This window comes from Myxine glutinosa, chromosome 3 (genome assembly GCF_964187855.1).
Source record: "Myxine glutinosa chromosome 3, kmMyxGlut1.1, whole genome shotgun sequence".
In the NCBI taxonomy this organism is placed as follows: Eukaryota; Metazoa; Chordata; class Myxini; order Myxiniformes; family Myxinidae; genus Myxine; species Myxine glutinosa.
In genome coordinates, this window is record NC_136263.1 from 180,512,146 (window position 1) to 180,529,544 (window position 17,399).

The 17,399-nt window shown below is 42.8% G+C and overlaps 1 protein-coding gene across 12 annotated transcripts in view; it reads right to left on the minus strand.

Moving 5' to 3' along the window:
* The window catches only part of LOC137423011 (protein phosphatase EYA1), a 311,146-nt gene that overhangs the window by 189,801 nt on the left and 103,946 nt on the right, over positions 1–17,399 (minus strand). For 2 of the 12 annotated variants that reach the window (XM_078774781.1, XM_078774779.1), the window contains one exon: positions 3,173–3,229. The exons of 8 other annotated variants lie outside the window; for them this stretch is intronic. The gene's annotated coding sequence lies outside the window, so the exon portion shown is untranslated. Of the gene's footprint in view, positions 1–3,172; positions 3,230–6,744; positions 6,883–17,399 lie in introns of all 12 variants that reach the window. 2 more of the 12 variants (XM_078774783.1, XM_078774780.1) reach the window with 2 other exon arrangements.

Here is a 17,399-nt window from a genome sequence, read left to right on the forward strand (position 1 = left end):
AACTGTCATCCTGGTGTTTTGCAGGGAGGGCAAGGCAGAAAATGTGTGTATACCTTCCCTCGGGTGGACGTTAAACTGGGCGTCCCGTCTGCCAGAATTGGTTGGTGGACGTTAAAGAACCCACGGGTCCGTCGCGAAGAGTCAGAGAGATATCGCTTGAACAAATTCTACATTTATGCCACAACTAACTGCTGAGAGGGAAATGGCAAATCACACAGCACACAGCATAACCCATGCCAAGATCATCAAGGTTCATCGGAGCATTATGTGACCACAGCGTTCACTTGCGTAAAATCCAAGGACACTTGTAGATACTGAACGAATTGACCCAGTGTATGGGATTTGAACCAAGGATACCAGCATCAATAACATGTTGCTCTGATGGGAATGCCAGACAGGACAAGTCAAACTGGTTTATTTGTTTTTGCATCCACTGTAAGTGTCCTTACGATCCAGTACTATTTAATGGCGTCACTATAAAAGAAGAAAAAGACAAACAGTGAAAACCTCAAATGTGTCAAAAGGGTACGTCATAAAGATCAATAGCTTGGAATTTGAGAATTTCCATCAAAGCCAGGCGCAGATAGCCACAGGGTCTGCAGTCCCTCTGCTTGATTGATTATTCCAGCTGGGCCAGTCATTAGTGGCATAAAGGGGAGGCCTGCAGGCCTAGCTTTCTGGGGAAGCGGCCTTTGTGACAACATTACCCAGCCCTGCTGTTCGCTCTTGAGGAACAGGAACAACTGAACGGTTCATATAAGTTTGTTGTTGTTGTTGTTATAAATATAGATGAGTTCCCTTACAAGGACCTTCGAAAAGTGAGGATCAACAAGGAGGAAGCCATTGGGCCCATAAAAAGTCTGTGCTAGCATTGCCAACTTATGGTTGTGTGTCTGTGCCCTATCCATTTTTAAATGCTACCCGTCAATCAAGGAAGCAGCGTGTACCATTTTTAAAGTCTATGGTATGACGGCCAGGGTTCAAACCGGCCGACCTCCCAGACTCAGTGGGAACACTGTAACCATTACGCCACCGAGTCTTTGATGTTGTTGCTGTTCCTTTAGTATTAATACATTTACTTTGAGCCGTCTTCATTCGTTTCCTTACAGAGACAATGTCTGTGTGGATTTGGCTACTTCCTTTGCTTTATAACCGTTAAAGCTGCTGTTGTCCTGACTGAAATTTGAAAGTTATATCACCAAAGAAACAAACTCAAGCAGTTCCCGAACCCCCATATACTTTTCTCTTTCGCCATGGGATTTCAATACAAAATGTAATTCTTATTAATGGCTGTATGATTCCATCTTAACCTCACCCACTGCTCACTGAGCTTCCTAAGCAAATGAACCAATCACCTGCCGTATTAGATGGTGCTATCTCAATAGAGCCTGTGGTTATCCACATGCACACTCAAACTAGAGGAGATGCTGAGACTAGAGGAGATCTCGAGGAGATCCTGAGACTAGAGGAGAACTAGAGGAGATCTAGAGGAGATCCTGAGACTAGAGGAAAACTAGAGGAAATCTAGAAGAAATCTAGAGGAGATCCTGAGACTAGAGGAGATCCTGAGACTAGAGGAGATCTAGAAGAAATCCTGAGACTAGAGGAAACTAGAGGAGAACTAGAGGAGATCTAGAGGAGATCCTGAGACTAGAGGAGATCATATCCTGAGTCTAGAGGAGACAAGAGGAGAACTAGAGGAGATCTAGAGGAGATCCTAAGACTAGAGGAGATCTAGAGAAGATCCTGAGACGAGAGGAGAACTAAAGGAGATCCTCCTTCATGGCCCCGCTTGTTTCCTGTGGACGAGACTGTGTTCTGCGCTATTGCAGATAGCGAGCGAACCCAACTAGTGAAGACACTGGAGTGACGATCCCAAAGATTGTGAGTTCAAATATGATTGAAGATCGCAGTACGATTAAAGATTTAATTTCGAAGTTTCTGGAAATCAAACTATAGTATCTGGAGATTTATCATGAGGACAGGTTTCTCATTTTGCTTTCCATCAAAATGTTTATAATGGCGTTGAGACAAAGTCACAAATACAATTGTTAACAAGTCGCTGGATGGTTCCCAATCTCACAACCATAAAGAAGAGAAAGGAAGATTATGGTTGGATATCTTGGTACCTTTCAGAGAGCCTGTTTCAAAATAAACTGTTACAGACATTCATATGGACACATAACCCACTCACGAAGCAATTATGAAAACATGGGATAATCGAGGCAGGCTTCCCAATAACCTCAACAATTACTGTTCCACTACTATCAAGGATGCCTCTTCGTGGTTGTTGTACCCCCAACGCAAGTCAGGGGTAAAATCTTCCCATTCTTCCCTGCTGCCCGGATTTGTGAGGGCAGCGCAGTCACGGTCAGATTGCCGATCGGTCCCCATGGACCGGCCCTTTCCCTTTTGTCTTTCCCTTTTGCCTTTCTTTTTCTTTCTCTTTCTCTTTCTCTTTCTCTTTCTCTTTCTCTTTCTCTTTCTCTTTCTCTCTCTCTCTCTCTCTCTCTCTCTCTCTCTCTCTCTCTCTCTCTCTCTCTCTCTCTGTTGTGGCCCTGACTTAGTGGGTGCAGGGGTACACAATCCTGGATGTGCGTGATCTCCTGGTCGCTCCTGCAAGGTCGATCGGCAGTCTCCATGCCGTGGGCTTGCTCAAGAGAACTGTCCGGGACTATCAACAACAACAACAACAACAACAACAACAACAACAGCACCGACAACTGTTCCAGCATATGTTGAACCTACCAAAAATTTGAGGGTTTAACCTTTATCTTTGATGCCTAGTGTAATGCACAAATGGAAAAGTCATACCAAACAGCAATCCCAGTGGCATTGTGGGTAGAGCATCCACTAATAGTCTGGGAAGTCATCCGTTCAATTATATTGACTGAGTTACACCAAAGACGTTAAAATGGTGCTTATGCTTCCCCACAGACCCCCCAGCATTTAGAGTATAGAACATGGACAAACCCCGTACGTTGGAACAGCTATGTAGGGCGGATATTTTATTACTTGCTTCAGGTTCTGTCAAATATGCCAGACATAGTTCCAAGCAAAAATGAATTGCTCTGTCAAAATTGAAAAAAAAATTACGAGTATTATACTGTAACTAGGCTGGTGAGTTATCACCAGCACTATAAACAAATTACAAATTTCTGCTCCAACTTACAGAGAATATTGCATCAGCGGCACAGCTGCACCCTCGGCCAATGATGCTACCCTGAAGCTGCAGAAGAAAGAAGAAAACACTATCTTTTTGAAATATGTGGGAAGAGATACATTGTAATAATTGTTCTTGTCAATAAATAAATAAAATATTAAAATCAACATAGCTTGAGAAATTTGTTAGATTTGAAAGAAATACCATATTATATTTGAGGCCAAACCTTTCTTTATCAAACAATCATCATATAATTACTGCATTGTAAAAGCCACATCCCCCATGTTCCAGGTACTTATACAGTCACGTGAAAAAGTAAGTACACCCCATGTAAAGTTTTGACTTTTTCAACATATTTCAACATACAGCTATTTGATCTTCATTTCAACAATATTGATAGATAAACGTGATAATATAACAAATATCATGAAACATTTACATTTTGTAGTCCATTGTATAATCTAAATAAACATAAATGCAAATTTCGCATGTGGAAAAAGTACGTACACCCTTGGTTCTAATCGGTGGTATTGCCTCCTTTGGCAAAAACAACCTCAAGTAGGCGTTTCTTATAACTGTCTACCAGTCTCTGACATCGACTGGGAGAAATTTTTGCCCACTCCTCCATGCAGAATTCTTTCAGCTGTGCGATGTTTGAGGGGTTTCTTGCATGCACAACTCGTTTCAAGTCCCCCCAAAACATCTCGATGGGATTTAGATCCGGGCTTTGACTTGGCCATTCCAGAACCCTCCATTTCTTTGTTTTCAGCCATTCCTTGGTAGATTTACTGGTATGTTTAGGATCATTGTCATGTTGCAAGGTTCATCTTCGGTTGAGCTTCAACTTTCCGACAGATGGCCTCACATTATCTTCAAGCACCCTCTGGTACAATGAAGAATTCATAGTGGATTATATGATGGTGAGCTGCCCAGGCCCTGATGCAGCAAAGCTGCCCCAAACCATAATATTTCCACCACCATGCTTTACAGTTGGTATCAGGTTCTTGTGGTCAAATGCTGTCTTTGGTTTTCGCCAAACATGTCTTCTGGTACTGTGGCCAAATAGCTCTACCTTTGACTCATCTGTCCAGAGCACATTGATCCAGAAGTGCTGGTCTTTGCCTCGGTGTTCATTGGCAAACTTTAGTCTTGGCCTGATGTTCTTTCTGGACAGCAAAGGTTTCCTCCTGGCACACCTCCCATGTAGATCAAATTTGTGCAGCCTCTTTCTAATGGTAGACTCGTGCACTTTGATATCAACAGTGGCAAGAGCTACCTGTAGGTCCCGTGATGACATTCTGGGGTTCTTCGAGACTTCTTTCAGCATCTTGCGGTCTGCTCTCGGGCTGAACTTGCTGGGGTGGCCTGGCCTGAACAAGTTGGCAGTTGTTTGGAATCTTCTCCACTTGTAGATGATCTTCCGGACAGTCGAATGATTGATTTCAAATTGTTTGGAGATCTTTTTAAATCCCTTCCCAGACTCATAGGCATCTATAACCTTCTTTTTGAAGGCCTCAGAGAGCTCTTTTGATCGAGTCATGGTGATGCCGCACACTTCAACAACAAAGCGCAAACCAAACTAAATGTCTGAGGTTTAAATAAGACAGGTTCCTCCAAGATCCTCTCTAACGATGTTCTCATCATTTGCACCTGAGCTGGTGCACCCGATTCTAATTTTAGGTATTTTAAGTAGTGATAAATGTAGGGGTGTACTTACTTTTTCCACATGCGAAATTTGCATTTATGTTTATTTAAATTATACAATGGACTACAAAATGTAAATGTTGCATGATATTTGTTATATTATATCACCTTTATCTATCAATATTGTTGAAATGAAGATCAAATAGCTGTATGTTGAAATATGTTGAAAAAGTCAAAACTTTACATGGGGTGTACTTACTTTTTCACGTGACTGTACCTGAGCTTGTATTAAATGAACTTTCACATAGAAATCCCATCGTAAATTTCAATATTATATTCATAGAGAATGATCTGTCATCACAATTATACATGTCTATAATTAAAGATATGTTATATTATAGATATTATAATAGAATACCCCCTCCTCCCAGCCACAAAACCCACCCTGTGTCACCATCTTGTTTTCACTAAAAACTAGGTCCAAACCTCCATGTAATTAATAACACATTCGCTTCCACTTCTCTGCCCAGGTATCTCCAAGCTCCCTGATACATTAATTAATTATTTGCAAAAGAGGTATATCAAATTCCCACTTGGTGATGTATTGAAGGAAACATTACAATGAAGGAAACATTAACAATGTTGTTAAAAGTTTATTTTGTGATTAATTTTTATTGGAGTAATGTTGTTTGGAATGAAAAAAGAGATATCGAGTTCAAGTGAATGACGACATGCCGTGATTATTTCTACTTTCTAAACCTAAACTTCGTGGATCGCCATATGCAGATTCGCCACGGTCCCACGATCGATGTTTCTATACGGGAACGTACCCGTTTGTTTGCGAATGGGTACGTTTTTCATGGAAGTCCCTCACGAACTTGCTGTTCATGTCTGACGTGCGACTGAAGGTGCTACAGGAATGTGGAATTTATTGGTTTCATGCTTTAGCATTCGCCGTATCTGCATTGCCTGTTTGCTTCTGGCCTCCCACCCGTGCGTAGCACATGTATCTCACTAGTAACATCTAATTTCACTTCTGAGGTATGGGTAACATTTTTACAATGCCTCTTAGCCATTCTACATTAAGGTACATTTATTTATGTGTGAAGCAAAGTACTGTAGTTCGTTCGGTGATTTTGTGATCTCCCAATTTCGTACTTTAGCCATTTATTCTGAAGTCTTTGTCAGTCTTGTAAGTTCTGAAAATGCTCGAGAATAAAAGGTATGGCTTTTAAAATGTAAATGTAAATGATGAGTCGAGACGACAAATTTGAAGAAGTGGTATTAATAATGTAAGTAATGTGGAGACGTAGTTGCGAAATGACATAAAAAGGAAAGAAGAAACCGGGGTGTATATACTGTATGTGTCAAACGGTGTCGGTTGAGGTTGTGGGTGGTGGTTCATTTCAGCATAAAGGGGTAGTGACTGAGCATGGAAGAGAAATGGAGGTGTGTGTGTGTGTGTGTGTGTGTGTGTGTGTGTGTGTGTGTGTGTGTGTGTGTGTGTGTGTGTGTGTGTGTGGTTTTGCATGAATGTGTTTTTGTTTGAGTGGTACGTGTTGTCAGGGTAGGTGGCCGGTTGGTTCGGTGTGGTTTTATTTGGTGTGTGAATGATTGTGGGAGTGGCTGTTGATTCTGGGAGTGGAGGCAATTTTTTGTTGTCGTCTGTGTTCTCACTGGCTGGGGTTGGGGTATGTACGCATGCAGGTGTAGCCGCTGAATGTGGAGGCGTATGCGCCTCTGCTCGCCCAACTTAGCTGACGGTATCGAAGTTGAAGGGCCGAAACGGGATTATGCTGAGGACCTCAACTGAGGACCCGGTCAGTGAGGCACACTTGTGACAGGACAGGTGTGTTTTGAAATTACATTTTTGAAATTTTGAAAAAAAATTGAAATTACTACATATATATATATACAAAAGTAATTTCAAAACACACCTGGTCACAAGTGTGCCTCACTGACCGGGTCCTCAGTTGAGGTCCTCAGCATAATCCCGTTTCGGCCCTTCTCGAGGTCTCGCAACACAGCTTTGTGATTGGTCGACAGAATAGGCCCACCCCTTCCCCCAGGTATATCTGGGAGGAGATAAACAAGGGAATTTCTCTTGATAAAGGCAAGTGGAGGCCCAGTGCACGCTGGGATGCTGGCCGAAACGTTGCGTTTTTAAGACAAAGCTATAGGTTGGAGAACGGAAAAATGGACGTATTCCGCCGTTCATTACTTGATATATATATATATATATATATATATATATATATATATATATATACATATATACATATAGACATACATACATACATACATACATATATATATATATATATATATATATATATATACATATATACATATATACATATAGACATACATACATACATACATACATACATATATATATATATATATATATATATATATATATATATATATATATATACACACACACACACATATATGTATAGCAAGTGTGAAGAATATCTCCTCACTAGTTATATCTACAAATGTAATAAAAATTAAATAAACTGGTATTTCTTAGACAATAAAGTTGTATCATATTTGTTGTACATTTTCAATGCTTCTCGTATATTCAAAACACCAAGCATTGTGACTTCTCTTCCTCAGAGCTTTACAATACAATTTTAACAGGCAATTTATACAAAAGTAAAATTTCTCTGGACAAGCAATATAATTTCCTCTTCAAACTAAACACGAAATTGAAAACTTGAGAAGATGGAGTAACGTAGGTGTTCTTAGTGAAGGCCTTCATTTTTGAAGCAATATGCATCTGATAAATTAAAGCCACATGTTGGAGTAAACCTCTGATGTGGCAAACCTTTGAAAAGGATGAATAAGTGACAGTTCAATTTGCTAGAATGGCAACTTCATTGCATAAACGCTATTTACATGAGTCATTATTAAATATTAAATTACAGAGAAACTCTAAGATTTGTGTCCACAATAAATTGTCAACATAGCACAACCTCAATAAAATTTGCAAAAGTTATTAGCCTTGGCAGTCTAAAAAGAAATGTTTTATTGCAATTCAGTTAGGTTTTATTTTAAAGTATACCAAATGAGTAGTCTGGAGACTAAAAGTGTTCAGTTTACATAAAAAGACACAAAATAAAATGATTGTAAATTAACAAAGTTAATAATAATAATAACAAGAACTGCCACTTAAAACTGCGGGCAGTATTGAACGGTTTACTCACACCCACCTTTGATACAACCCCACTTTTGATACAACCCCACTTTCATTGGACATGCTTTGACACAACCCCCTTCGATACAACCCCGATAGACAAACACACGCACAAACACATGCACACACACACACACACACACACATACACACATACATCCCCCCTACACCCACCCACATCCACACACACACAGAAACACCCCCACACGCACACACATATGCACACAAACGCACACCCCCCCCCCGCCCCCTCCAATACACATCCCCACACACACATCCCCCCACACACATCCTAACACACACATCCCCACACACACATCCCCACACACACAAATCCCCACACACACACATCTCCACACACACACATCCCCACACACACACGTCCCCACACACACACGTCCCCACACACACACGTCCCCACACACACACATCCCCACACACACACATCCCCACACCCTCCCCCCTCCCCCCACACCCCCCCACACACACACACACCCCACCCACATCCCCATACACACATCCCCAAACAAACACATCCCCACACACACACCCATCCCTGCCCCCCCCCCCCCCCCCACACACACACACACACATGCGATCAATTTAAAATGTTAGATTTCGAATAACTTCGTCATTTTTCATCGGATTTCCACCAAATAAAGGTTACCATTGCTTGCAGATACCTCTATTTCTCTCTAAAAGTGAAGACAGGATGAACTTCAGAGCTAGAATAAAGCCGAGGCGGCGGAGAGTTTTACAATGTTATTTTCCAATGTAAATGACAATATAGTGTAGTTTTACGAAAATTCATCAGAATTTGCCCAGATTTGATGCATTCGAATGTTAACACCCTCGAGCGACTGCCAAATCCGAAGAGGTGGTTATGTCACATGGCCTGGTGAGAAAACGTGTTGTGGTTCTTCTTATTCATGCAATAACAACTTCTAGCTTCCAGACCGTACATCCAATCATCCTGAAATTTTGCACACTTGTTGGGCTTGATGAGGTCTCCAAAGCATTAAAAATTCAAGTCGATCAATGCAGTGGTTCAAGAGTTGGAAGCTTTTTGGGTTTTTCCTTCCATTATTTATTGCGGCCACACCATATGACTTATCAAAACGTCTCAAGTAACAATGAAACATCCCCCCTTAAGGAACATTTGTGTAAAGTTTCCACTCGATATCTTCACTAATTATGGAGCAGATACCATGTCTAGTTTATACTTAAAAACGTCATAACTCTGAAACCATGTGACGGATGACATCATGCTCTGTGACTTTTTTGTTCGTAATGGGTATGAGATTATGCATGCCAAGGTTGGGCTCGATCTGTTCAGGCGTTGCGGAGAAATGGAATTTTTGTGTTTTCTTTTCAGACTTTTCACTCAAAACAATATGGCGGCCGAACCACGTGACGTATGACTTCGAAATTTTTTGCATTCTGAGTTCTTTTTAACTATGCATCTGAGAAAAAAATATCATTTGCGGGGGAGAAAAAATTGTGTTTGACGAATTCTAACCTTTTAACCTTAGCATTTTTAATATACTCAATAAACATGTTTTCTGTTCCCATTGCAGAGTTCTTTAGAATGAGCCATTATTCAAATGTTTCCATTCAGCTGTTCCGGAGATATAGAGGGACAAAGTTGAAGGTGTTTTACAGGATGGCGCCCATACCACATGGCCTATGATGTCATAATTAGCATTAAAAAATTATACGAGCCCAGCCGATCATTTGCTGAAAATTTCCTGTCAATCCGACCAACGGTTGCTGAGAACATTAATTTTAAAGTTTTCAGAGGTGCAAAATAGGGCAGAAGAATAATAATAAGAAAAACTTTGGGAATAATAATAGGTTACTCTCCATTTCATGGAGAGTAAACCTAGTAATGATACAAATAAACAAACAATGCTGAGTAATGCAATACATTAACAAAACCAATGATGTGGTTGTGACGACAGGTCTCACATACCCTACCTATTCCCTCCAGAACAAAAAGTTGTTGTAGCCACTATGATGCTGCCAAACAGAGTCCATGCTGTTGACACCATCAAAGTAATAGTTGTCATTTGATCATATTGGCCAATGAAGAGCATCACCGGTCATTTTTATCACATACAACATGAGGAGGATTCACATTTTAACATAAAGGCCAAAACTTTTAACACGAATGTGTATTCACTACGGTCCATTTTTGAGGAAAAAACAAACTCGAAAGAAAATTTCCATAAAAGAGTAATTACGTCTCTTCTATTCGAAATGTAGATGGTGGCTTGAAAACTGAGCCTCGAGGGCAGTGTACAGAAGTGTTTTTTTTTAATAATAATAAATACAAGTCGCAGGGAGGTGAAATTCTCTGCGCGTGGTGTGCAATGTACGCAGAGCAAAACAAGTGTTAATTTACATCCGTATGATGTCTAATACATAAAGAAGATATAAACGCACCTGACGGTAAGCCGAAGCTTCAGATTTTGGCATGCTCATGAGGCTGCTCCGCTCGTCATTTTTGACGGACTTTTATACTAGTTGTTTATAAAACCCAGAGTAATGCATATATATTACGTTTTTTTAATGAAATTTGAGTTTATAGTGTTAGCAACCATTACGCACAATCACGTGCTTCCTGCTTTAATGCAAATGCTCAAAATCAAGATGGCGGCAAATTAGATAATAGAGATCAGGGCGGAGCAGCGAATAATTATTCAATTTCTCATCAAATTTCCAGCAAAAACATCAATCCAGTTAATATTTACAGATTAATGGGCTGCACTGTATGGTGGTGATTGCATGGTCAAGGTAATGTCATTAACTTTGTTGCAAACTACTCTCGTTATGGTTAAAACAACAACAATTTAACCACCTTTTTTAATTTGGCAGCATGAATACACGACATTCAAGCTATCATGACAAAATGCTTGAGCTCTGCAGTTTTTTTTTGTTTTTTTTTGTTTTTTGTTTTTTTTATATACTGAATCGAGGCTCGTGAAAGAGCTAACATTTATTTCACAAACAAACAAACAAAACAAACCAGACAAACAAAATATACAAAAAGAGGGAGTGGAAGACAAGATGGGGAGAGAGGGGAAGCACACAATCACAACATTTGAGAGCAGGGAGAAGTGTGGGAGGGAGAGGGCTTGGGGGCAGGAGGCGTGGGAGGGGGAGGGGGGGGGGGAGGTATAAAACACAAGGGGACCGAAATTAGCGGGGGTAGAAAAGATCAAGGTTTTGGATGGGGGAGGATAAGAGATGGTGGTGAACAGCTGTTTTAAAGACCTGGAGGGTGGAGTGGGATTGAAGAGAGTGAGGGAGTTTGTTCCAGAGGCGGTAGAAAAAAGGAATGAAGGAGTGAAGGTGAGCAGAAAGTCTTGATTTTAGCAGTTTAACCATAAGAGGGTTGCAGGCAGATCTTGTGCGACCTGTAGGAATATTTGGGGGACAGAGCCCAGAGAGGGCTGGGGGGGCAAGGCCAGAGAGGAGATGGTAGAAGACGGAAAGACCACCAACCTGCCTGCGGTGAGTGAGTGAAAGGCCCTTGGAGTTAGCTTCATCGCGGGAGATTCCAATGATTCTGAACGCTTTGGTTTCAACAGCGTGAAGGCGGGCTAGGTGTGAGGCAGGAGCACCAGACCAGAGGGGAGAGCAGTATTCCATAGAGCTGCGGATGAAAGCCTTGTATGTAATGAGGAGCTCAGGTGTGCCAAGGAAGGACTTCGCACGACGGAGGATGCCCAGTCGGTGACTGGCTTTGGAGGCCAGATTTGAAATGTGGTTTTCCCAGGAAAGATCATGGCAAATAGTGAGACCCAAAAGCTTGAGTGACAGAACTTCTTGGAGAGGATTATTCAGAAAGTGGATGGGAGGGTTTTCCAGTCGGTCTTTTCAGAGAGACATCGTGAGAGTGTGAGATTTATCAGGATTGAAAGACATGTTCCATTTGTTTGCCCAGTCTGTGATTTTGTCCAGGTCTGCAGAGAGTGAGGAGGCTGTAGACTGCCGATCTGAGGGATGAGGAATGGAGCGACAGAGAGTAGAGTCGTCAGCAAAGAGATAGAGAGGATTTTCAAGAGAGTCAGAGAGATCATTGATGAAGACCAGAAAAAGCACAGGGCCCAGAACACTACCTTGGGGAACTCCAGCCTGAACAGGAAGAGGAGATGAGAGAAACCCATTCAGGGCCACACGTTGACTACGACCAGAGAGGAAGTCCGCCAGCCATGTGTGGAGATTTCCATGGATACCAAAGGAGGAGCGTTTGGTGAGCAGAGCAGGGTGCCAGACCGTATCGAAGGCACGTGATATGTCAAGGGAGACAGCTCTAATTTCCTGTTTGGCATTGAGGACCTCCATCCATTGTTGAGAAAGCAGAAGCAGCATGTCCAGAGTAGAGTGACCAGGTCTGAAACCAAATTGATGATCAGAGCTCAAGCCATTGGAGAAGAGGAAAGATTTCATATCTGAAGCAATGACGGATTCCATGACTTTGCTGATAATTGGGAGAAGGCTGATTGGTCTGTAGTTGCTGGGATCTGTTTTTGCACCTTTTTTGTGCAAAGCGGTGATGTTGGCTGATTTCCAAGCAGATGGCAGATGACCTTGAGCAAAAGAGAGGGTGAAGAGAACAGAGAGAGGGAGTGAAAGAGCAGAAGAACATGATTTTAGGACCCGTGGGCTGATGCCGTCAGGACCAGTTGCAGAATCAGAGTCGAGGGTTGACAGAAACTTTTCCACCTTGTCAGGAGGAAAGGACACAGAGTCCAGGAGCAGCTGGGTACGACTGGGTACGGTGGGTACAGAGAGGGATGGGTTTGGGACACAAGATTTAGAGGCAAACACAGAGTTGAGGCATTCAGCTTTTTCACGTGTGGAGTCAGCCGTTAAGCCGTTTGAGGTGAGGGAGGGGATGGAGGGGGAACAAACACCAGAAACAGATTTGACCAGACGCCACCAGGATTTGGAAGAGGGAGACAGATAAGAGAGTTCGGTCTTGAGAACGGTGAGATATTGTTTCCTGGCTCTCCTGAGGGTGGACACACACTTGTTTCGGGCTTTGTGAAAGGAAATGAGATTTCCTTCCGTTGGATTTGCTTTCCAGGAGACGAAAGCAAGTTGTTTCAGGGCAACAGCCTCACCACAAGATTCCTTGTACCATGGATGGGAGGAAGGGTATGACAACTGAAGACGAGATGGGATAAATCTGTGCATGAGAGAGAGCAATTTACTTTGAAAGAATTCCCAGGATGAGTTGATGTCAGAGGCGGTAGAGATGGGCGACCAGTCCAGATGATTGTTGGCTGCTTGAAGACCGTGCCAGTTGGCCTGAGTGAAATGCCAGACTCGTGGACGCTGAGGAGGCTCTCTGAGAATGGTCAGAGAGATGTCCACTTTGACAAGCACATGATCAGATGAGCCGATTGGAGCAGAAGAAGAGCAGCAGACATTTTCAGGGAAGTTTGTCATAACCAAATCCAGAAGAGAAGATGCTCCGTTGACTGAGATCCGGGTCGGGAAATTGACAGATTGTGTCAGTCCCAGTGAGTCGCAGAAGTCCTTTGCTGAAGAGCCATGGCTGGTGAGAGAGGTACCCACACCCAGCCAACTGGCATGGTGACAATTGAAATCACCACATATGAGGAAGAGAGAGTTGGGATGGGTAGATAGAAGTTGGTCCATATTATCAGACAGAGAGATGTAGATGGAGTCATCGCTGTGTGGTGGACGGTACAACACACATATGAACAAAAGGTGGGAGCGAAGGGGAAGCCATAGCCAAAGGTATTCCTGGGGGTGAGGTGGAGAGAGGGCAGTGGAGGGCGAGTGAGGAAGAGAGTTTTTTATAAAGATAGCAACCCCACCTCCAGGACGAGGCTCAGGTCTGTCATACCTGAGGAGGGAGTAACCTGGGAGAGATACCAAGGCATCAGAGACATCATGAAGGAGGAAAGTTTCTGTTAAGCAGATCACATCTGGTTTGTCAGAAGCAACCTGTATGGAGAGGTCAGTCAAGTTTGAGCGAAAGCCCAGGATGTTTGAGGTCCATACCATTAATGAAGAGGAAGGGGGAGCATCGGGTCCAGAACAGGGGGGGGGGGAGGGGTAGGGTAAGATGTGGAAGAGGAGGAAGAGGTAGGGAGAGCTGTTGAAGGTGTGTCAGAGATTTCAGAATAGCTTGGAGAAAGGGAAGAATGGGGCGGACAAGAGGTTTGATGGAGATTGGGTGAGGCACAGTGAGGTGTTATTTGAGGAGGGGGAAGAGCGAGGCAGAAGGTTGGGGGAGATGAAGGTGAAAGTTGGAAGGGGGAAGAAGCAGGGAGAATGCTTTGAGGAGGAGGGGTGAGAGGGGAGTCTAGGAGGGGAGGGGTGTGGGGGGAGTTTAGGAGGGAGGGGAGGGAAGGGGCAAGGGGGGAGATTTGAAAGGGATGGGTGATGGGGAGGATTTGGAGGGGAGGGGTGAGATTGGATTTTGAAAAGTGTACGATTCATGGGAAACGAACATTTTTTGCAAAATGAGTTTGAGACCTTCGAGTCAAAAATACGTTTGAGGACACTGGAGGAGGGATGGAGTTCTGGATAGTTTAGGGAATGTAGAAAGGAGGAACTGTAAGAGATGGTATTATATATATTTTTTGGAATGAATAGATTTGGTGAGCAAGACGAAAGCATCCTTTTGTAGGAAAAGAAGAAAAGGGTGTTATAATATATGAGAGAAAATAGTTGTTCAGGGGAGAGATTATACATTTCTAACCACGTGATCGCGTGATCGCGAACGAAGAACGAACGAACAAATATGAACAACAAATAAACGAATAAGACCTGGGAAGGAAATATTTTTTGGGGTTTTTTTTTTTTTCAGTAGAGATATTAAACAAGGAGGTATGGGGTGAACGACTGGGATGAAACAGAGAACGAAAATAAAATAATTGCAGTGCATTCGACGAATCGCTGAGAGAAAAACAAAACCACAAGGTCGGATACGGTACGGTAGACTAAGCCTACGAGTACTAGGCCGCAGAATACTCAATATGCATTAACCGACGATTGTGTATACATGTACGAAAAATTAGCATCGAAAATTTTCCAAAAGATACGCTATAGGTACATACACCGAAAGATAGATACAGTCTCGACAAAAACACAATTGAGAAAGATCACTTAGCTTCGAAAGCGTGAGCGCATGGAACAGCTTCGAAAAGACGTGACCTCGCCGTGATCTCGCGAGATCTCATGCTAGAGTTGCTTCCTTGATGGTGTGAGTTGTCACTTTCGGCAAATCAATAATTGCCTTCGTTGGCGTGCTTACTATACGCATTGTGCATTGCGTGATGGCTGTATAGTCCAATGCTGGATTCACAGCATCTACCACAAACATCGCAGGTATAGACTGGTGCTTGTGGAGATGGATGTTGGCAAGTTTCTTGCCTCTGCTGTCTCGCGATAAGTTGTTGTCCCTTCCTTACAACTGTGCTGAATGGAGTGTTACAAACCAGACTCGGCGGAGTAATTGTTAGAATCTCTGTTCTGATCGTCTGGAAGGTTAGCAGTCCGATTCCTGGCCGAGTTATACCAAAGACTTTTAAAATGGTACCTGCTGCTTCCTTGCTTGATACTCGGCATTTAAAAAAGATATAGCATGGACAAACAACCATTGGTTGGCAGCCATTGCACATGCTTTGATGGGCCTAATGGCCCCTCCTGCATTGAAGTTATTTCCAAGGGAGCTCATATCAACCCCATTTTAAAGTTGGCATTATGAAATAGACAACATTTTAGCAATCACGACATCGTGCTCGACTTCAGCAGTTAAGGCTAGAGATTCTTCCTTACACAGACCCAGTTAAGACCGAGACCATTCCTTACACAGTTAAGGTGTGCACAGAGGGAGCTGCAGATGGAGGAAATGTTGAGTTGGATCTTGGAGACAGCGTGAAGCTGGAAGGTGTGAGAACATTTTGCTACCTAGGAGACATGCTGAATGGAGAAGGTGGATCAGACTCGGCAACGGTTGCTAGAGTGAGATGTGCATGGAAGAAGTTTCAGGAACTGAGTGGCGTGCTGACGAGGAGGGGGAGTGTCGTTGAAGCTGAAGGGAAAGGTGTATGCTGCATGTGTGAGAAGTGTTATGATTTATGGGAGCGAGACATGGGTAATGAACGTAGAGCAGCAACGAAGGCTGGAAAGGGTGGAAATGCGATGGTTCGGTGGATTTGTGGAGTATCGTTGAGAGAGAGGAAGACAAATGATGAATTGCGAAAGATTATGGGAATAGAGCCTGTGATGGATGCTGTGAAGAGAAACAGTTTGAGATGGTTTGGTCATGTGTTGAGGAAGGATGAAAGTGACTGGTTGAGAAGAGTGATATAAATGAATGTAGAAGGAAGTAGAGGACGGGGAAGACCGAGAAAGACTTGGCTAAAGGTGGTGGAAGAAGAAATGCGGGCAAGGGAGTTAACAAGGGGAGATGTTGAAAATAGGGAAAAATGGAGAAGATTGTCATGGGGACCACAAGGCTAACCCCCGCTCTTGCAGGGAAAATGGCCTTAAAATACCTGTTGTTGTTGTTGTATTCTTCCTTACAACTGTGCTGAATTAAACTTTTTGACAATTTTCAAACAGCACTATTGTACAGTCTTGACAATGGATTTCAATTTGGTTTACTCCCCTTGCCAAACACTAAGTAGTATTTTCAAACAAACCTCTTATTGTACACAGGAGAATGGACTCCCTAAGTTAAATACTTCAATTCCTGTTGCATGAATGAATGGGGCAGCTGCATGCTGGTGCTCAGAAAACTGCGCCTGTTGCAACTTGCTGCCCACCAAATGAAACTCAACATTTGTGACAATGCATGCCACGGATGTCGTTGTTTTGATAAGTGACAGAGGCATTATTTAGGCCAGACCTCAGCATTCCCATTCGCAGAGGCCACGTGTCTCTGCTTGAGAACACATTATCAAAGCTTCACCATGATTTTAGCCAAATCTGATAGATACTGGAATCTACGGTGCTCCATTTTGTTCAGATTACGTCCAAAGCGTTGGCATCAACTGAGAAACATTTATGGAGCATTTGTTGAACGTATTTTTGGTGCTCCAGCATTGTCGTGACTCTGTCATGCTAGCTGTGCAAACTGACCTTCATTTTTGCATAAAATAACCCCAGGCACCGGGCGAGACACCAGACATGTTTATTTAAACCGAACTCTGAAAATCTGCTTCGAGGATGGCTCAGGGGTCATGGCGTACGCACGCACAACAACCAGAAGGCAGCTGAACACTCAAGAGTCACCGTGACTACCATACACCATAACCTCTGATTATGTGTCCTCAGTCTGACTCAGACTTTGATTATATTTTTGCGGTCAGTTTAGTTCAAGCAAGAGGGCAAAAAGTG